At 38.7% G+C, this 22,142-nt stretch overlaps 1 protein-coding gene and 1 long non-coding RNA gene across 4 annotated transcripts in view; one reads left to right on the top strand and one right to left on the bottom strand.

The window, feature by feature from the left end:
• The window catches only part of DSCAM (DS cell adhesion molecule), a 471,653-nt gene that overhangs the window by 289,002 nt on the left and 160,509 nt on the right, over positions 1-22,142 (bottom strand). The gene's annotated exons all lie outside the window — the stretch shown is intronic.
• LOC138685582 (uncharacterized) lies at positions 13,222-19,805 on the top strand. Its single transcript, XR_011324877.1, has 2 exons — positions 13,222-13,512; positions 19,493-19,805. It is a non-coding gene; the product is annotated as an uncharacterized lncRNA (long non-coding RNA).

The following is a 22,142-nucleotide window of genomic DNA, read 5'->3' as shown; positions in this document are numbered from 1 at the left end:
GTTTATATTAGAGAAATTTAACGACTGCTAAGATCACAGCACTTCTTCTGTACTTATTTTATTTCAGTCAAGTCCCTATATTTATCTTCTTCTAAAATGGAAATATATCCAGCATGTTGATTGTTGCCACAGCATCAGTAAGAGGTTTATCAGGGTCTTAAATGTTGATGAGAAATCCACTGTTAGCTTAAGAGCTTGCTGACATTTACTCCTAAAGTTCATGCCGGGCAAGAAGACTGACTGCTGACCTCCAGTGCTCCACTGACTCCCAGAACTGGAGAAACTGGGCCAGTAGAGTAGGATGGGAGGCATTTTGCATACCATGCTTCACATAGAGCAAAGCGAAAAATTTCATTCATGCAGAATGAGGAACAGACATTTGGTTATAGCTAGGTGGAAGGGGAGAAATGGAGACATCAGTCACCAAATGGGTCACCCAAGCACAGACTCTTTGGCATGAATGGCATTATGTCAATCTCCTCCTGATAAATACCTGCAATATACTGAGCAGCTCCAAAAATTTTTCAAGTGTCATGCTGTGCTGCTTTTGGCTGGGGTAGAGTTAATTTTCTTCATAGCAGCTAGTATGGGGCTATGTTTTGGACTTGCGCTGAAAACAGTGTTGATCATTCAGGGATGTTTTAGTTATTGCTGAGCAGTGCTTACCCAGAGTCAAGGCCTTTTCTGCTCCTCACACCATCCCACCAACAAGCAGGCTGGGGGGGCCCAAAAAGTTGGGAGGGGACACAGCTGGGACAGCTGACCCCAACTGACCCAAGGGATATTCCAGACCATATGATGTCATGCTCAGCACATAAAGCTGGGGGAAGAAGAAGGAAGAGGGGGACGTTCAGAGTTATGGCATTTTGTCTTCCCAAGTCACCGTTAATGCATGATGGAGCCCTGCTTTCCTGGGGATGGCTGAAGATCTGCCTGCCGATGGGAAGTGGTGAATGAATTCCTTGCTTTGCTTTGCTTGCATGCACCGCTTTTGCTTTACTTGTTAAACTGTCTTTATCTCAACCCACGAGTCTTCTCACTTTTACTCTTTGAATTCTCTCCCCCATCCCACCATGGAGGGAGTGAGCGAGCGGCTGTGTGTCGCTTAGCTGTTGGCTGGGGTTAAACCACAACACGTGCCCATTCAGCTATGCTTATATTCTTTTTAATTTATTCTATTTGCTAGCCATGATTTGTTTCAATCACTGGATAGAAAGTAATATTATGCAATTAAATAACAATTCATGAGATGAATAACAAACATCTACCAAAGTCAGCAGTTCGCCTACATGCCAACTACAGTACCCTTCATTAAAACATCACTTGGTACATCTTCCGAAGAAATCTGTATCTGCGGAAGAGAAAAACCTGCACATCTGCCAACAGCAACTTCCTTTTGGGGCTCTTTCTTCATGTCTTTAAGCTCATCTTTTAATTCTTTTATTCTCTTAGATCTCTATTTTTTCTCTTTACGAGCTATACGCCTTCCTTTTTCAGATCCAGCTATGCCAGCTGACCACAGTACTTATAACCCTTGCTGTTGCTTACCTTCTCCCCATCCATTCTTTAATATTCTATGTAATTGTTTTCATAAAAAGGAAAGGCTGTAAAACTGAGAAAGAAAGCAGGAAATGCATTGCAACAGTCAAGACCTTTACAGAATCTTCCAAAGTTATTTCAAAGAGAACATTATTTTGGAGGAAAAAGAAAGTCCTTAGGAAAAAAGGAAGTTCAAGCATTCTATAAAACACATTAAAAACTCTGTAAAAGCTTTAAGTGGCATGCCTCCTGGGATCTCTTATGCAGTAAATGAAATGAATTTGCTTTAAAAATAACTGGTAAAATATTTAAAGATGAGTATGATGTTACAACTAAATAATCTACTACTAAAAATAAACATGCACATTTTTTCAATATAGTAGTAAATAATTGTGTGCCTGGCATAGAGAATACTCTAAATAGTTTTCTAATCTTATAAAAGATATATACTACTGGCTGAATCCAGATTACAAGTTTGTTCTCAGTACATTTTCTTTTATGTGTTAAATTGTTACTTTGAACACAAAAATGTCAAATATCATCTAGGACAGACAGTAAGCAACACCACACCATCTTTACATTTTCTCAGTTAAGAGTTATGTGTCAGATTGCTTTATTTGAGATCACGCAAATGGCAGACAACATCCTTTTTTTTTGTTTTTAAACAAGCCTTTAAACAAAAGTCTTTTCCCCCTCCTCAAAGACTTTCATTACCAGCTCTTGCTAACATCTCTATTTTCATTTTAGTTATATGCTTTTCAAGAAATTAGCAATGGTTTCAAAAATAGAGAAGAACAATTTTTATTTTTATTTTTTAAGCAAAGGTAGCTCTATAAGCTTAAATTTAAATAAAAGTTTATTTCACTTCCAATTTGAAAAGATGACAAAAGGAATAGTTACAGTGATCCAGTTTCAGGTATCGTAGCATAACTTCTCTGTGTACTGAGATGAAAAGTATTTCAGAATTAGTGCTGAGATTCAGCGCTCTGCTTAAGCACACTGCCTTACTGGCTTTCCCAACTCATAAGCCCAAATAAGATTTCAGACTGCATTTTAAAAGCTAAAGAGTCAATGTGTAAACCTACAAAGCAGCACATCCTCCAGGGCAAATGTCTGTGGCCTCATAACCTCTTTGTCTCAAAGCAAGCTGCTTAATTTGATTTTTTAATGCTCTTTTATACCTATACACATGCCAAACTGTTCTGAGAAGTAATCTTTTTCAGGCAAATTCGTATAGATATGCTAAAAAGGTGCATTATGTCCATACCTCCTGAGCAAAACAGAGCTTCCTGAATGGGACAGTTCAGTAGAATCATGCTCATTTTATAAAATAGCCACAGTCCTGAATTTATGCTTCCATACTTTTAAACCAGATCCTATTCTACAATTAATATAGACAATGAAAAATATATACAGAGTAGTATTTTCAGGAAATACATTTCTAAAATTGTGTTTCTTTAGGAAACAAAACCAAAAAAAGAACTTCTAATGCTCTGTAGGACATTTCTTCTAATAATTAATTTCATTTTTCATGCCTGTTACACATTATTACAAAATGAAACAGAGAATAATACAAATTTATTTTTATTCAGGTATTTTTTCTATGCTAATTATTAGTTCCACTCTATACCTCTAACTGAACTTCACTGATTTATTTTAGTTAGACAAGGAAGATCTTATCAAAACAAAGGACTGTTTTATCTATTTCTGTCATGGGTACCCCAACCAGTAACTAAGCACCACGCAGCCGCTCACTCACTCCCTCCCACCCAGTGGTATGGGGGAAAGAATTGGGAAAAAAAAAAAGTAAAACTCATGGGTTGAGATAAGAACACTTTAACAGAACAGAAATGAAGAAACTAATAATGATAATAATAACAATAATAAAATGTCAATAATAATAATAAAAGAATTGGAATATACAAAACAAGTGATGCACAATGCAATTGCTCACCACTCGCTGACCAATGCCCAGCTAGTTCCTGAGCAGTGATCCACCCCAGGCAACTCCCCCAGTTTATCTACTTAGCATGACATCCCATGGTGTGGAATACCCCTTTGGCCAGTTTGGGTCAGCTGTCCTGGCTGTGTCCCCTCCCAGCTTCTTGTGCCCCTCCAGCCTTCCTGCTGGCTGGGCACGAGAAGCTGAAAAATCCTTGACTTAGACTAAACACTACCTGGCAACAACTGAAAACATCAGTGTGTTATCAACATTCCTTCTCATACTGAACCCAAAACACAGCACTATACCAGCTGCTAGGAAGAAAATTAACTCTATACCAGCCAAAACCAGGACAATTCTTAAATTTTTTTCATCATTTTCTCACATTTCTTTCTCATTTGGAATTATGAGAGACTGTTTGTACAATTTAGTATAAAAAAAAAAAGTTAGATATTTGTTTCATAAAACACAGCTCACAAATATATACAGCTGACATAAACCCAAACAGCAATTTCACTCTTGTCCATATGCTAAGGCATGTTCTACACAGACCATACCAACTAATGTTGTAGTTCCCATATGTGTATACCACACTTCTGTCAATGAAACTGTTGCAACCCACAGTGGGGAAGGGAAAAAAAAAGGAAAAAAAGTGAAAGCCACAATGCCAAACTGAGTTTGGCTTCCAAACCCTAACTGCTGAGATTCCTCTCAGCCCCTGAGGAAAAGCAATTAAAAATACCAGTAAATGTGTACCCTGCCCATATTCATCTGCTCATTTTACTGAAAATCAAGGACCTTCCAAATTTTCTAGATTGCCTAAAGCAGGTCAGGAGCTCCAGGAATAACTGATAACTTCCAGCTTCTAAAATTTCTCTAAGATTCAGTGTAGATGCTAGCCACAGTGCCTACTTTGAAAAATTCTCATTTTATTTTAGAGGAGCTACGCCAGGGCTGCTAGACATCCCTAAAATTCAGATGGACATTGGCTTTTCATCAAAGACTGCAGAATAACACAGGCAGTAAAGCAGAAAACTGTCCGGGGGAAAAAAAAAACCAAAAAAAACCAAATAAATATCTAAAGACCCCAAAACTTCCAGTCATTGAAGCTCCTCAAAATTAAAGATTTGATCAAATTTTCCATTAGAAAAAAAAGCCTAAACCAACTGAAATATTTAGGCTTGTCAAAGCAAGGTAGTGAATGCTTTGTTCAAGGCACGTTTGAGTTGCACTGAGACAGTTTAGCATTTTTTATGCCTCTTATTTCCCTTCCAAGCCAGGACCTTCAGTCCTGGATACATCTCACAGGATGAGCCATGCTGACTCATGGCAATGCGTCTCCCTCCTGCCTTTTAAAAGATGCCGTTCAGGGAGGAAAGCTGGTCTGCAAAGACAGACGTGACACTTTGAAAGGGTTAACCTATTACAGTTAAATCTTATAATAACTAAGCATTGTTATAATCTTATAATCTTTATAATTACTAAGTATGCCAGCCGGATCCTGTTCTGTTTTCTGCTATACAAAGACACACAGACATTCAAGGTCATAAAATGACTGATCTTGTGGACCCAAGTAGATAAAAACACTATTTATGCATGGAAAGCTAACAGAACAGAAGTAATAAAATCTTATAAAACTGTGAAGTGTGAGACAAACTATGCAGTATTTGTTATGATGGTTAAAATATTACATAACTATGAAGGTTTTGCAGATACTGCTTAAGAGCAATAGAATAACATGAATATTTATTTAATTTAACTTGCTTATATTGTATTCTTTCTAACCCTACCCCTTATGTTCTGGAATTCAACGCAATGGAGCAATTAAGTTGATCTTTATAAAAATTAAAAGATGAGAGGTCTCTTTCTATGACTAGAAACTATTATGAAATAATATCCCCCCCTCCCAAAAAAAACTTAACCAACTAACCAACAAAAACCCCCATAAACTGCACATCAGAAACACACAGCTCATCTTTTTAACAATTGTTAAGAACAACAATTCCAATCACCTGGTTATACTACTATGCCAATGTAAACATCACACCCAGCAGCTGTGATTAACTCATAATCTGAGTTTACAATCCCTAAATACTAGCTGGGATTTTTTCATAAATCCTGACTCATTTTCTAATATCACCTCTGCCCTCACAGGAGAAAGAAAGAAAGAAAAAAAAGTTTCAGATTTATAAAAGTCACCATTACCTCCCGGTTGGCTTAAAACAACACAATCAACCTAGGCATAAAACTATCAGCCTGGAGGAAGCTAGAGCCCGGACATAATGCACCTGTGCCCTGCTCTCTAAATGGGCTCCCTATTGGATATCATGTCAAGTACAAAAATTCAGTCTGAACTTCAAGCTCCTTAATGATTGGCAACTGGGATCCCTAAAAGACTGCCAAAAGCTTGAGGACTACCTTCGCCTACTCTAACATCCTGGCACTAAGGAGAATCAGAGACATCCACACTAGTGCTCTTGTCTAGGGAAGTTTTAAGAGCATTTTGCCAAGACACTAAAATCCTGCAGAGCACGCAATGTTAGTACAGATTTCAAGTTACTGTAAAATGTTGGCATTAAATGCTCTGTCAAATTAGAAAGTCACCTTTTAATTTCATTCATTTCTCCTTTCCATTTAGTATGTGTTTTGGTGAGCGTTCCCTCCTTTTTTAGGAGATATTTTACCCTTAGGTTAGTTTCTCCTTAATTTAGGAACTGATACTGCTATCATCAACTCTCATTTCCCCCAAGGTGTTTCTCCTCCTTAAAACTGTTCCTTTACTCAGTGGCCCATTCTAGTCTTTCTTACCTCAGATTTTGTTCTCCCACTTTTCTGTTTTTCCCAAATCATCTTTTCCCATTTCTTTTCAACTTATCTACCACCACCCCTTTCTCCTCCATATTCCTGCATTTTCTTCCAAGGCACTGAATTCCCTCCCCCATGCGTATATACTCACAGTTCTGCTCCCGATAACTCTGCCTCTCCCTGACCCTGTCACATCTGTCAAACAAATTATATCATATTCCCTAAATAGGATATAAATCTCTGAGCAGGGGACCAGTGTAAGTCTATTGTCCTCCAGAGTTCCTTGTTACTGAGGTGGAGAAACAGAGGGATAGCTGTTCTTCCCCAGTCATTTCCATCCACCTGCTGGGGAAATCATGTAACCAAAGGGATTGTTAATTTTCCTACCCAAATGGAAGAAGAGACAGCCTACATAACTGGCCTAAGCAATACTGAGAAGCGCTAGGGCACAGACCAAGTGATGGGAAGCTCTGTTTGCTTACTCTCAGAGCAGACCAAGGGCAACAAAAAAATGACTACAGGAACTGGGCCAGCTGAGTATCCCAAGGAAGAGAACAGCCCAGCTGGCCAAAATTCCTGGGAAATGCTTGCCCCATCAACGCTAGTCTAGGACCACACTACAGACTTGGAAAACACCAGCAAAGTGGTTCAGACCAAAGTCTTCCAACTGCATTCTTGTATACAGTTACATCAGAGAACCACCTCAAAACCATGCAAATCTAGAATGAGATTCACCTCATCCAACTTTGGCAGTCTGAGACGATCAGGTGGGCACCCTCTAATCAATGGAGAGAGGAGAACCTTCCCAAAAAGGGATGTATGCTGTTCTAAGGAAGGTGTCTTCGATTAGGGAGGGGAAATTACACATGTATTTCTATAGCTCATCAGAGGGAGGAGACCAAGATGGATAGTTTTGGTTAGATCACTGGAGAAGATGGACCCTTTCCACGACAGACAGCCTGCCACTTCCTGCTTTGAAACATTACCCCAGTGTAGAGAGCACTCCTACCTTCCAGTGTTTCCAAATGAAGCAGAAAATGATTATCCAGGGTGGAAGAATATACTGCAGAAAGCATTAAGAGAACTTTATGTGTTGTTTGGATGCAATAAAACTTCAGGCAACGACAGTGAGAACTCTCTAAGCTCAATTCAAACTGTGGACAATCCTATAAGACAATGAACTTCTAGGGAGAGTCAGCTCTATCTGGCCATGTTTTAACTGCATCCTTAAAAAACACTGTGTTCTGAGTTGGAGCAATACAGTTTTATGGAATCTGAATTGACACACTACTTAGAAAACTGATTTAGCAGTGGTCATAACTGCTCCAGGAAAGTAGTTTCTCTGCTGCAATAAACCAGGTTTATTGAGTAGTTGTCTAGTAATCAGTCTGCAGTATGATTACTATTATTTACTATCACCTGACTTCACTCTTCATTTAGTAATGGTTGACAGATGAACAAACTTGCCAAAAGACTTTCATCTTTCACAGTGAAAATATTTTCTAAAATATTTTGAGAAGCATTGCACTTTCATGCTTACACACATTTATTTAAATACATATGCACACACACAATTTTCTATTTTATTTCAGAAGACATCACAGCAGAGTAAAGTCTTAGATGCTAAGTCTGCTTTGGTTTAACTGTTCCAGTCAGCTCTTTTCTGTTAATTCTGATGGCTACAGTTGTTTGTTTCATAATTCACCCCATGAGTGCCTTCTGGAAGTGATTTTAATACCTGATTGCTCTTGGCTTCAAGTAAAGGAACGTCCTTCATCAGGAACAACAAGATGGGGTTGGTGAGAATTTATGAGCCAATGGCAAGATGTGACTACTGGGTAGAAATCACTTTTATTATGTGCATAAAATGGTGTTTGGATTAAAGGACAACTACATTTCTCAAGATGACAACCAATCCAACACCTTAGACAAGAGAATAATGCCTGCAGTTTGGTGCTTGATTTTAGTGACTTTTATGTAGGTTTTCACTTTGACTTACCTAAGAATGTAAGGGATAACTGAAACACAATGGATATTTAGTTTTTATGTTTCATAAAAAGGCAAATTTGACAAAAATATTGTCTGTAAAATAAACATTGACACCTACTTAAATACTGAATATAAGACTTTAAAATAACTCTAGAGAGACATGAGTAACAGAAGTTTTTTTGATGACTTTCCTTCAATCACATTTCTGGGAGTAATCAAGGCGGTCTCAAAGGTGTTGTTATTACAGGTTTTAATAATGATAGCTGATATTTTCTACCAAAATGTATGCTTGTAGCAATTAATACACCTCGCCATTGCCTTAAAGGTATGGTTTGAGACATCAGAATCTGATGGATCTATCAAAAAATAACTTTTTTAACTATTATAATTCTTGCACATGTTGCTGTATGAACAACCTTAGTTACAGGGGTTTTCCTGTAATTATTTTATAATAATATTGTGAAGAATAGAGAGGAAAATAACAATGAAGACTCACCACAAAATAACTTCTGAAAAGAGAAGGAATTTGGGGAGATTTTAAGGGAAACCACAAACTTATCCAGCAATAACGGAGAAACACGAGATGACCTGGAAGCTTGAAATGTTGCTACCAGCTCCCTCCCACACATATCAAATGCCATTTTTACATTATAGTCCTCTGTTGGTAGATCCAGTTTAGAAGATCCTCCCTATCAGATGATTTTATGCTCTCCCTGCCATGTCCATGACAGGTTCTACTGACTATCACATCCCAAAGGAAACTAAGACCAAAAAACAAGTCCTTTTCATTATTGCTTAAAAAGGAACATTTCATATTCAGAGTCTCATCATGCAAAACCGATCACATTACAGAGCTGGCTGTTAAACCCTCCTGCAAAGTAAAAGGAGTGATGGCTGAGAGAAGAAACCTAACCTGAAATTACAGCTCTAGATAATTTAAGAAGTCATTTTACTATTCAGATCTTAGCAATCACACAAGAGAAACAGTTAAAGTGGTGTGTAATCTCCTGTGGAGAGGACAAGGAACAAGTAACTTGAGGAGAGTGGGAAGAAGGTTGAATGGGAAACTCCTCTGGACGAATCTGCTGTTGGAGGATTATTAACTGCATGGAAAAAGAGAATAAGGAATGTCATGAGCAGGGATGGCTTACTTTGGAAGGCAGGTTCCGTTTCTGCCCCAGTACCCAACCCTTGGACAGTTAATCTCACTGCAGTGTGGTTCCACTGTAGCCTGTTACAATGCACAGCCTCATGCACTGAGCTAAACCAGCTGAGACAACCCTGCAGTGGGGCAAGAAAGTCAAAGAGACCCAAGTAGACTTCTAAAGCTGGAACTCCCTTGCTGGTCAACTAGAGCGTTCAACTGCACTTACCTGAGTGAGTGCAGCTGCACTGCAAAATGACACTCCAGTAACAAGCAGTGATTTGTTTAATGGGCATGATGGCAAGATTAGCATTTGATGATCTGTGGTCATGTGGAGATTCTCTGTTCTTGCTTTATTTCCAGCTTTGGTTGAGCAGCCATTCACCACATCGCAAATAACCTCCTCTTCCTAAAGTACCCAGCTATTCAAAAGAAATTATTTGTGTCAGATGGAATCTGACTCAGGGCAAATTTGTAGTGTAGCTTGAACCCAACTATTTATTGAGGGCAAGAACAATAAAGTGGAGAGGTATTCTGAGAAGATTAGATTTGCTGCAATTGTTTCATAGTCCTACCAGTGAGTGCTTTCCTTTCACATATAGCTCTCTTTTTCACCCTTCTCTGAACAGTTGAAGGACCATACAAATTGTAAGTTTTTCTCAGAAGAAAAATCACTATTGTCTGCTCAAAGTGTTCACCTGAAAACTAACAGTCTGTGCTTAGGAAACAACTGGGAACAGAGGGAAGCAGAACAAAGTGCCATATTTGTAGAGGTATTGAGATATCAAAGATACAGTCAAGTAAGATAGAGTTAAGTATTTCTGAAAATACCACTATGCTCAAGGCATCTACACACCCACACAAATTTCTCCTACAATCTCAGCGGTGCTAAGATTTCACTCGAGAACATTGTCTATATCAGAGCTGCACAATGATTGCACTCCTGTCACAAGGGTATATAATATGTGTTTTAGGACAGGCAGAAAGGTTGTGATATGACTAAGAGGTACCTGATGGTATTTTTAAGTCTATGGGCTTCCTTGTCTTCTCATTGTAGCTGTTTGTGAATAGCTTCAAAGAAAGAAATAAAATCAGTCCAGTGTAAAAAGAAATGTGCCAGGGATAACAAAATTATGTCAGCTGCCCTTTGCCCCTTATGTTCTTCTGCTATTAGACCTGAAGATTTTGAAACCAAAAAATCACACCATAATTATTCAGTTGTGGTCTTGGCACAGTTTTTGTGCTGATTCTTTTTAGACACAGTCAAGAAAACATTTCTTGACTGCTTTTTTTTCAGGTCTCATAAAAAAGCCACGTCACAATTTATTTTCCTCAGATTTTTTGCAAAAAATACATTTTAGTATAGTAAGATTCCTCATCATATGTAATCAGACACCTTATGCTCCAACAGGAGGTACTATACTTTCTTTCTGTGCTATTGCTGTTTCCCTCCTAGACTTTATTTCCCAGGAATTCAGATATGATTTCACTGATGGTCCCTTAACTCAGTACTGCTATTACTGTCTAATTAAATGAAACTGTAGTTGAACATTACTATTATTATACATTTCCCTCCTTCCTCCGGTCAATAATCCCTCACAGGTTAAGTGCTTCAGACAGGAAACTTGCTGTAGATTTCAAGGAAAACTTTCCTTGGAAGTTCCAAAGACACCATTTGATAGGATTTCTAGTTCTCCTCTACAACTTTATTTTTCTCCCTTCAGCAGATATTTTGCTTTGGAAACACAAAGAAGAACATGGAAAGGTGCCATACGGTGAGGACGTGTAAAACACTGGATTTACATTCCTTGCTGATTCTTGACAGGCAACACAAAGAAAAGTGATGAAATCTAGCCAGGAAGATGACACTGCATGAGAACTCATCAGAGGTGCAAAACTTCAGTTAAACCTCTAATGGATTTGCTATTCAAGATGGAAAATAACCCAGTCAGTAACTGCAAGGATCTATTGATTTAAAGTTAGCATAAACTAGATTGCAGAGGACAGTTAATTGCAAGCTTTGTTTTGGCTTCTGCCTAGTGGTAAAGGTATAAAACTAAGTCAGTCAGAACAGAACTGTATGTTAGACAAAAAGGCTAACAACATCACCTGAGTCCATTCATTTGATAGGAGAGGATGGTAAACCTCTCTCTAATTACCAGAAAATGTGTTGTAACTTACCTCAGTGTTTAAATTCATGCCATTTCAATGACCTTTCAAAAACTTATATTAAGATTTATTTAATTAAGGTTGCACAGTTTCCTAAAAACTGTTCAGTCACTGATTTTATAACTCCTCCCAAAATTTCTTACTGGTATGAAACAGCCTGTTATCTCTACACCTTTCCGATTTGTTGTTCATGTTACTCATACCTCATGCTAGGGCTCTGACTACATGGAATACTTCTTTGAAAGTTCATTAACAAAAATCAAACTTAGGTTTATACAGTATACTGTCCTCTGGCACAGACATAGAACCGCAAGTCTTAACAAGAAAAATATCCTGCATTTATTCTTCAAGAATAGTAACCATATGCTGAAGTACCTGCCCGTTCACCAGCATTCATTTAAATAAAAAAAAAAATTGCACGAGAGTAACTAAACTAATTTATTCATTCTTTTGCCAACTTCAAATAATGCCAAACTGTACCTCATCAGTATTTTTGAAAATGAAACATTATAAAAATTCAAAGGAGAACACACCATTTAAAAAGAAAGAAGTCTAGGGATGTATATGTACATTGCTCCTGTGAGAATATCAGCAGTTAAATTCTGTTTAAATCCCCTAAGATTAATTTGTTCAATACGTATATCAGAGGTATTAATAAAACAGGAGTTCTGTGAAGCAAACATCTTTTAATTCTACTTTTACAGCTCTATTCACTGTAAAACAGCTTTCAGCATTTCTACCATTTTGTAAGCTATGTCCAGTCTATCTGTCCTTAATTTGAGGAGTCTGCAATAATCCTGCATTTTTGGGGGCTAATTTATGATGGTGAAGCTTTATTAAGCATATAACACAAAGAAAAGCTGTACGCATCTTAAAGTTACAATGCACCTAGTAGTAATAATGCAGCAAACATGAATTGTCCCCCCTGCTTATTTGACCAGTGTGGCACAGTTTTAATTCTCTGGCTTTACAGTGTACTAGTAATGCTGTAGATTTTGTCAAAGCAATAAGGAACTTGGGAATGTGCTCCTGGAAAGACACTGGGCTACCTAACCTTATCTAGCAAGTGGAGAAGAGAATAGCAATGTGTCAATACCATGAAACAGAGACATTGCCTTTTCAGTTTTGCATAACTTTAGACCAAAACACTAGATACACTTAATTCATTCTTGTATGTATTCCATATTACTCCACGTGAAGATACTTCCTGAAGTGCTTAATTAGCTTAACCATCTAAACCCATCAGTATTTTACCTCTTGCATTTATTAATGAAAAAATTTTCAGTTTAGTCTTTATTTTTCCTCTGGCATGTTTGCTTATATGATGCGACTGACTTTTATTCTGTAGGATATACTTTTGTATTTATACGTTTCTAGAATATGATGATTCTTCTTTGATCTTTTTTTTTCTTTTGATCTTTTTTCCCGCCAGTTAAAGCTGTTCTTCTATACACAATTTTTTTCCCACATAAGACTTTAAAACCATCCCTTTCTGTTTTGTTTTCACCCCGTTTCTTTATTTCTTGCCTGCTTTATCTTTTGATTTCACAACAGCACTTCATAAAGTTACTTTATTACTCACTGTTTTTTGAATTTTTCTTTTGTAGTAACACAAATGACTAAACTGTAGAGTGCTCTAGGTTGCTGTAACATTTGCTTTCTTTCCACTACATCACACATGCTCCCTATACTCATTCATTTCTGCCTATTCAAATTCTTGAAAGCTTATACTATGCTGCTGTGGTACTGTATTCAGTCTTGCTTAACACACTGCATTTAATAAACTTAGGGCTACTGTCATTAAAATTTTACATTTCTAACCAGATATTCTATTAATAATTTGCAGGTCTAAGATGGTTCCCACCTCCGCTTGAAATTTCTGTTGTTTGTGTCATGATATAACCCCTCTCGAAGCCTAACGAAGGTCTGATTTCCTACATTTAAGTCATCCAACAAGTAGCTATGCATTGTAAATCCTATTTATAAGGTTCTCTATGGTTCCCACTTATGTGTTTGTAATCTGAGTACTTGAAACTCTATTTTAATTTTAAATCTGTAGAAATAATAAGTCTTTCCCCACATTTTTACGTATGCCACTTCCCACTTTTTTTTTTTTCTTCTATCGCTATTTAGGCTCAAGGTGATTATTTTCAAAAGGTATTTAAAGGGAGAAAATGATAGGAGCGCAGAATACTTCCAGTAGGAAGGGACCTCAGGAAGTCTCTAGTCCAACCTCATGCTCAAAGCAAGGTCAGCACTGAGACAGGTTGCTCCAGTTGGCTCTTGAGAACCTCCAAGGACGGAGACAGCACAACGCCTCTGGGCAACCTACTCCAGTGCCTAGCTGTTCTCATGGGGGAAAAGTTTTTTCCTCGCACCGAGGCTGAAGCTCTCACTTCTTGCTGTTGCTCATCCTCCTGCCATGCACCTAAGAGTGGCCTGCTGTAGGTCCCCCCTGCAGCCAGGACATGCTGTGGCCTCCTGTCCAGCTTGCTGCCCCAACCCCCAGGGCCCTTCCCGCAGAGCTGCTCCCCAGCCAGGCAGTCCCCAGCCTGTGCCCTGCCGGGTGCTTGGTCCACCCCGGGGCCAGGGACAGCAAGGTGGGTTCATGCGGATGGAAATCAGGAAGCACAGCTCCTGCTTGTCAGAGGTAGCAGAATTGGGCAGACGCTATGAGTACAGATGAGGCAGCGAATCTGAAGTTTGCCCCCTTCACACACACCCACTCTCTTATTTATTATAGGTTTCAATAAAAATAATTTTTTAAAATATATATAAAAAAAAAAGCAGCAGTGTTTTGATTTCTGAGTTTGCAGCTTCCATTCTTAAAGAAAAAAGATAGGGACAGAAGAGATCCCTGAATGTGGCATCTTTAGGATTTGCCATTGAGCTCCAGTCCCACGCTGAGGCAGACTGAAGCTCACTAATCATGGTGTTTTCCAGCCAAGAATAGTACTGTTATCAGCCACATGCAGGCTTTGACCCCCAAAGGCTGCCTATTGTGCGGCAGGCCAGCAGCATCTTGGGCCGCCAGCAAGGACAATAGATTGACCTGCTCAGCCTTTGCAAATTGAAGCAGCCTGCTAAAAAAAAAAGAAACAAACCAGGTTTAATACCACTAGCTAGCTGAGAAGAAAAAAAGACACAAAAACATCACGACTCTTCACCTGTCACTGGCAGAAGCAAATACCTGCAATGAATCTGATCTAGAGAGCAAAGAATAGTGTTTCAGCACAGAACAATTGAATGTATTTATCCAATTAAGAATGGTGCACGTTCAGATCACATATTTTATTTTCAAATAAATGGAAAGATGAGACAATAAACTGCAGAAACATTGGAATGAAACAGAGGTACTGCAATGAATATGCAGCACAATGCAAAAATAAGAGAAAAAACCTAAATCACAATAGAAGAATCGGAAAAGTAGTTCTATTTTTTTAGGGCTACCGGTTAAAAAAGGGGGAAAAAAGCCAAAAACCATTAATCACAAGGAGATTCACTTTGCATAAGGATATTTTCCTTGCAGAGACAGCATGGCTTTCTGGAATATTCTAACTGCTAAAGAGGTTAAAAGATTAGTGACTCTAAGAAAACAAATTTTCAACAAAACTGAAGATAAAGGTTTTCTACTGGGCTTTGAACCCCATCTATGTTGGGTTTGCAATAAGGGGTCTGCTTATACTTTTCTAACACCAATAAAAAAAAAGGTTAATGGCAATTATACACGTACAGAGAACAGACTATACAAAAAGCATAAGGTAAAAGCACTAATTTAATTTCTACCCAGCAAGAGTTTCAAAGGTACATATCCATCCCATTTTTCATATTTAATAATAATTGCATTATGCTGACAAACTGGTATTTGACCCTTATTAAATTAATTAGTAAATAAAAATAAAAAAATCGTTCCTGCATAGAGGTGAATTCATCCCTGCACAAGGAAAACTGCAGCCAACTTCAGTTCTCACTTGTCCATTGCCTCCCAAATGCAAATTTCTGCACTTTCTAGGCCTTGAAGATTACAGAACTCAACTGAAATGCCTTAGCAGAAAAAATACATATTTAGAGGACTAGTCCATGAGATGGAAACGTAGGGTCATTAATCGTTAACAATGCTTGGTAAATGATAGCAAATACCATTTGGCTTTGAATTATTCATCTCTATGTATTTAAATGGCCTGACAAAGAATTGCAGTTGGAGAGGAACCTTTCTGACCTGCAACATATATATACATAATTTCTTTACCGTGTTTTCTTACACTAACCACAGGAAAATATCTTGACTAATTAGAGCAGGATTCTCAAAACAAAGCAAATATTTCCTTTCTCAAATTAAAACAGCACATCCCACAGACTTCAAGGTAATATAAAGAAATATGCCAAACACTACAGCCCCAAACACTTTTTTATGTAAAAATTAGTGCCAGTCAAAATTCACAACCATTTCCAGACTCCTTTGTATCATAGAGTTACTGACTTTGGAAAAATAGCAAGTCATATCATGCCTAAAATGCAGCCAGACCTGTGACTTTGCATTCAAATCATCCTTTCTAAACCTCATGTGAAGCATTTTCAGTTAACAGAAAAAAATCTCTATGTAATAACTACATTCCTGGTACTGCAAAATCAACTTTCAATAGGCCTAATACTTTCATTTAAGCAACATTATACGTTGCAGATTTCAAAGTTATACAGCATGTTATTGCTCATTCAAACAGAAAGATCTTTGCTGTAGAACTTAAAACCCAGTTCATTATTCTATCATAAACATATGCAAAAAAAAAAGAAGAGAAAAGCACAGTTCAGGTTGTTATGCTTTGTACTGATAATTACCTGATTCTGTATGCTAGAATTTATTATCATGCATTTATCTTCCTTTCTGGGACTCACCTGGGTAATTACATTAGAAAGTAGTCACTGTGGTTTCAGAATAAGATGAGGATCAATTTTTGACAGGTCACCATTGGCGACAATTAAAAGCAGCTGCTCCTAGCAGTTGGGGTTACGCCTGTACGCTAGTTTAATGCAAACCATACAATCAATCCATAAGGTAAATATCTTCTGAGGACTCAATTAATGTTTGATTGAATGAACTCAGACATTTTACAAGTCAGAGCAAGTGAAGTACTTAGAGTTATCAGACAAATACTGATTTAAAAAATGGCAAGGATGTGAGTACAAAAGCTGAAAAAAGGTGGGTAGTCGGAAGCAAAGGGTGGCAAGATTATCTCCAGCTCACACCGAATTTCCCTTTTTAAACGAAAAGCCCCACATGGTAGAGGGTAGCAGAGAGAAGAGAGCAGCGCGTGGCTGCCCAGAGCACGGCCCCGGCCTGACAGGGCGGCCAAGGCTGGCCGGCCACCCGCGGCTCTGGGCCGCCGGCACCCGGCTCTCCGGCTGCCAGATGTGGGACTGGCAGAAAGGCTGAAGCAAAGCTGGGTTCACAGACCTACCGACCAGGCTGTAGGGAAAGGGCTTTCCTCCCCAACTCTCGGGACAGCATCCGGGCCTCCCCAGCCCCTCCTCTGGGGCTGTGCACCAGGCGCGGGGAGCCGGAGGGAAAAGACAGCGTGGGGCACTGGTGGCATCGCCTTGAGTGGGGTGCAGGCAGCAGCCCACCTCCCCCGTACACACCTCTCCTGTGCGGGTAAGGGATGCCTCCTCCCGGTCCTACATGATGTCCAGGAAAACCACTGCAACGCGATCCAGAAGAGGCCACAGAATGCACAGAGTAAACAAAAACTGAGGGGTCTTTTCCTCCAGCTACTGCTCCTGTTTCATGTTTTGTGTTTACCATGCTACAAAAGCCATGAAGGCAAACAGAAAATCAGGTTCATGGTATAGTAAAAAAATGCACACATGAAAACTGATAACTGAATTGAAATGAAAACAGTTTATTCTACCTCACACGATGCAGTCAAAAAAGTAACACTGCGTTACCCAGTCAGATCTGCCACCGTAACAAACTCTTGGTATCGCTAATTAGCAAGATGCCTACATTAAACTTAAGAATTGGGGCCAAGTAATAAAGTAGTGTGTGGCACAATCTGGGATATTGGTGTATAAGGTTTCAGCTTATATTTCACAAACACGATGCCTCCGGTGTATGATCTGGCTGCCTGACTACAATTTTGAAAAGGGACCTCGATAACAGGATTTGAATCATGGCCCTGATGCACCACCTTTGAGAACGGAAATCTTTTAATTAAACATGTAGAAAAGATATTAAAAGATGAAACTTAACAATAAGAGCTGACAATTTAGTTTCATGACTAAGGCATAACCAGCCTGTGCGCCCCAAAGAAAGGGAGAAGCAGAAGCAATTTTTGAACACAGATCTGCAAGAGTTAAACATCACAAACTGGTAGCTGTGATGGCGGAGGCGTACCTTGTATCAATCTATCTCAAGAAGAAAAACCCATTTTCCATAAAGCTTTTTTGAGGGGCTAGTTAAAACATAAAAACAGCTTTTTTCTGGCTGGACCTGCACCTCTTTGGTAGGAAGTACGTGATGGAGTCACTAGATCCACACAAAGACTTTACCTGGCCCCTGAAGGTCCACTGGCTCAAACTACAAATAAAGACAAATATACTCTTATTTGGCTGATGTGATCAAAACGGTTTGTTGGGAAAATGCACTAGCCTAGGATATGCTTCACTGCGGTGAGAGCAAGAAGTTGGACCACAAGCCTTGTGAGCTGACATTTGCCCACTGCAGCCACTTCTCTAGGAGACTTGCAGCGAGTATTGCTGGGCACCTGCAGTCCTCAGACTTGCTCAGAGCCTGGCTTGGCTGGGAAAGACCTCTTCTAGATAGAGAAACCTTCAACCACCCAAGGGCAAAAGTTTGCCTAAAGGCCCCATATGTCAGAAAATTCCTCAGATAATGGCAAGCCCTCACTCTGTTTCCCCAGTCTCGAGCACCTGGTAACACTGACTGATCTTTCAGAGGATGGAAGGAGTAGGGGCACAACTGAAAAACAATACACATTTACCTTCACTAATATTTCACCATGTTCCTAAAACTGTTGAAATTTAGTAAATAATCAAATTTGGTCTAGATCTTCCAAACTTATAAGTGTTGGAAGGCATTCCATTTTAATCCAAGCTAAATCACCTAACCTTAATAAAGGATTTATGTTTTGAAGAAGGAGACTGTGCAATAATTCAAGCACAGCTGGAAGCAGATTGACATGTTAATCTGTTGTTTGTATTAGGTACATTTGGATTTACCTGTAATCTGTGCCCTTTCTCCTCTAGTAAGGAAAGATACAAGACAGGAGGCCATTCAGATTGTAACTATCTCGTATAGTTCTCCAAACAAAATTGACTGACTGGCATTTTATGCAAGGGCATCCATTCCATATGCCCAAAATGATGCAGACAAAGTCAAGAACACATTTTCACACTCGTGCTGAGCACCTGATGCCAGAAGTGTCCAGCAAGAGGCATAAGAGATCCTGCAAAAAAATACCAGTGTCACAAACGCCCTTTCTTATAGCTCTTGCTTATCAAAACCTCAATCCTGATATTCCTGAAGGAAACAAGACAGGGTAAGACAAAAGGGAGAAAAGACTTATTTAGAGAAGAAAACTTCATCTCCATATGCAATATCTGAAAAATTATTTCCACCAGCTACCACAGCGAATTTGAGATGAGCATGGGGTGGAAGTGGCACCTTAGTGGAAGTATATTTGTATCCCTAAGTGTTATTGCACACGTAGTTTGGATAAAATTTAAGTATGTCAGAGTTATAGCAAGTGCGCTTTAGACATACGAAACTATTGAATTTCCACATTAGTAATTGACCAATGATCAACCTTACTGACAGTCCTGGAAGATGGACTTGTCTGAATGTAGACATGGAGGTAGAAAGTCATCTTTCTTTCTTATACCTACAGGTGTTTGCTTCTACTCAAAGTTGATTTCCTGAGACATACAGGGAGATTTAAGTCCACTAATTCATGCATTGTCCTTGGCCTGAGACTAACAGCAAGTGTTTGCAGCCAATGTTCCAGCAACTCAGCAAGAAGTGAATGTAATCAGAAAATGCGGGCGAGGGAGGAGAGAAACAAAAAAAATCCAGCCTCAATAATATGAAAAGCTTGTACAGATATACAAGGTGCATTATTCACTTGTTACCAACTGTTAAAACTTAAGCAAGATGTTGATGAGCACAATTTGAATGGAAAAATAAAGTAAGGTTTGTTCCTACTGTGGCTCCAAAGGATTTGTCAACACAAAAGGTGCTAAATGTTCAGTACCATTAAAATTAAAATGCTTTCAGAATGTCAAGTATTCATGCGTATATATTTATGTTTAAAAGAAAGAAATAACAGGAAAAAAAGGATTTTTTAGTGGTTTGTATTGCAGAGGGTAACAATGAAAATTGTGTGTGTTTTACTATGTTAAAATGCTCCTGCGTTATACAGGATTAATGGCAACAGCCCTCACAGGAAAAAAGCAAGACTCTCATCCAGAAAAGCCTTTTTGTGCAATTTTTGTGGATGTTTCATTGTTTTTTATATACAGTATATGACCACCTGCTCTAAGCACTAGCAATTTTTCAGAGCCGTATTTATTTTTAAGCTGTTTGCAAAAGCTGGCTGTCCAACCCCAAAAGCAAAAGCATCACTTTAGTCAGATTCCCTTCTACGGATACATTATAGAAGTCTTCAAGTCACAGCATATTTTAAATTCCTCTATTCATCCCCCTGATTCAGTGCTTAAGGGGTCTCTCATACAGAGTCTACTGTATGTTTCTTTTAAATTCTAGTGCCGTCATCTAGGCCAAGAATCTCAGCTTTGGGATTCTTTGCCCGTCACCTTCAACATGCGTTACTATGGGTACTGGAAAGCCTATTACTGTACACAGAGAAGAGCCACAAGAAAGAAAAGGCACATAGATTTGTAGCAGTAACAAAAAAAAAAAAAAAAAAGGCAAAGGGGAAGAAAATTCACGGCCACTAGTAGGATATAATTTTGTACAATAGCTTTCTCGTAGAAAAGCTGAAAATCTTAATGTAGTTAGAACCAAAGAAAAATTGAAGGAGAGATCAGTGTTTCCTACCCTGTAGTGTCACATAGAACATATATTGCACACTGTGTCTTTCCTATGCTTGTCAATTCTGTTGGAATACTGTGGGAAGTAAATATCATTCACATAAAACCAGCACTCTGTCAACAAGTCTTTTTTACCACTGAAATAATCAATGAAGAAACAGCAAACTGCCCTGCAGCCTTCTGCACTCTCTAACGTCTACAATAAGATTTCTACATGTTGGCAGTCAATACAGTTCAATTAATGTTTAATTCATGTTTTCTTCCTGAAGCAAGATGAAAAGACAGAACATTATCAATAGCAGAGCTACAGCAAAACCAAACACTTTTTGTTCCAATATTACCATCTTTTTGAGATGCAAGGCACTATATCTGAGAAAAGCCAAAATGTCATCTGCTGTTTATTTTCCAGAGCTGGATTAAGTTCTGCAGATGATTAAATAAAATATTAGTGTAAAACTATATGGTGAAGGGAATTGTTCGGCAAATGCAGCAGGCAAACTGAAGCAGAACATAGCCATTATCATTATTTTCAGTGAAGATATTCTGGAAACTATACACAATCCCATCATATTTAAGTGCATGCCAGCTAAAAACTCAGTCTCACTAAAAATCTTTTCTCTTCTGTCCTGCTTATTTCTGGTTATCAGCCAGATTGCTGGTCATCGAATTGAATGCTGACTGCTCCTAAGAGGCTGGCAAAGAACTCCCTGCTGAACTGCCATGATCCCTCTCTCGACAGCAAGCATCTGTCTTGGTGAAGATACAGAGTGTTTATCTCCATGGCAGGCTTGACTCAAACATCCAAGGCTCTAAAAATAAGAGTTTAAAATCTAATTCATGTCTACGTCCCACCTAATCACCCAGCAGGCTTCAATAAATGCTTTTTCATTGTTTCCGTTTTAGCTTCCTCTGCTTAACCAGCAGATGCAGTTATTCACAGTGCAGTTACGCATTAACCTTTTAGACCCCCACATGAATCCAAGACATTCACCAGGAAAGACTGGTGAAGAGAGAGAGCAAGCCAACCAGGGCTATCTTATAGAATGAACATCTTCAATATTTTGATCATCTGTGATAGTTTAGTACAAAATAGGCTCTACCCATTATCTTGAAACTTCTCATATCAAAACATTAGAGATTTCAAAGCAGCAGAATGAAAAATGCTTTGCATTAGATGTTGGACCAGTGGAAATGAGATAAGAAAGGCAGGCAACATTTTTTAATACTTCTCGGGGTACCAGGCAAAGTATTTTACACAAAGGTCATCATTCTGTACTGAAGTCATAGTCTACAGCACATGCCAAGAGACCAAAATATCATCGACCAAAGGTTGATTAGAGCAAGAGGTACCACATGAAGTTTGGCTTGATTACCACCACCCTGGAAAGAAAATAGTTTTACAGCAGCATAGCAGCAGCAGTTCTGTGCTGAGGTACACAACAAGCACAGGCAACAGCATTCAGAAACTTTCATGCCAGGGTTTGGAAA

The sequence above is a fragment of the Haliaeetus albicilla genome, chromosome 6 (genome assembly GCF_947461875.1).
Source record: "Haliaeetus albicilla chromosome 6, bHalAlb1.1, whole genome shotgun sequence".
Classification (NCBI taxonomy): Eukaryota; Metazoa; Chordata; class Aves; order Accipitriformes; family Accipitridae; genus Haliaeetus; species Haliaeetus albicilla.
This window is presented reverse-complemented; position numbering and strand designations above follow the sequence as displayed.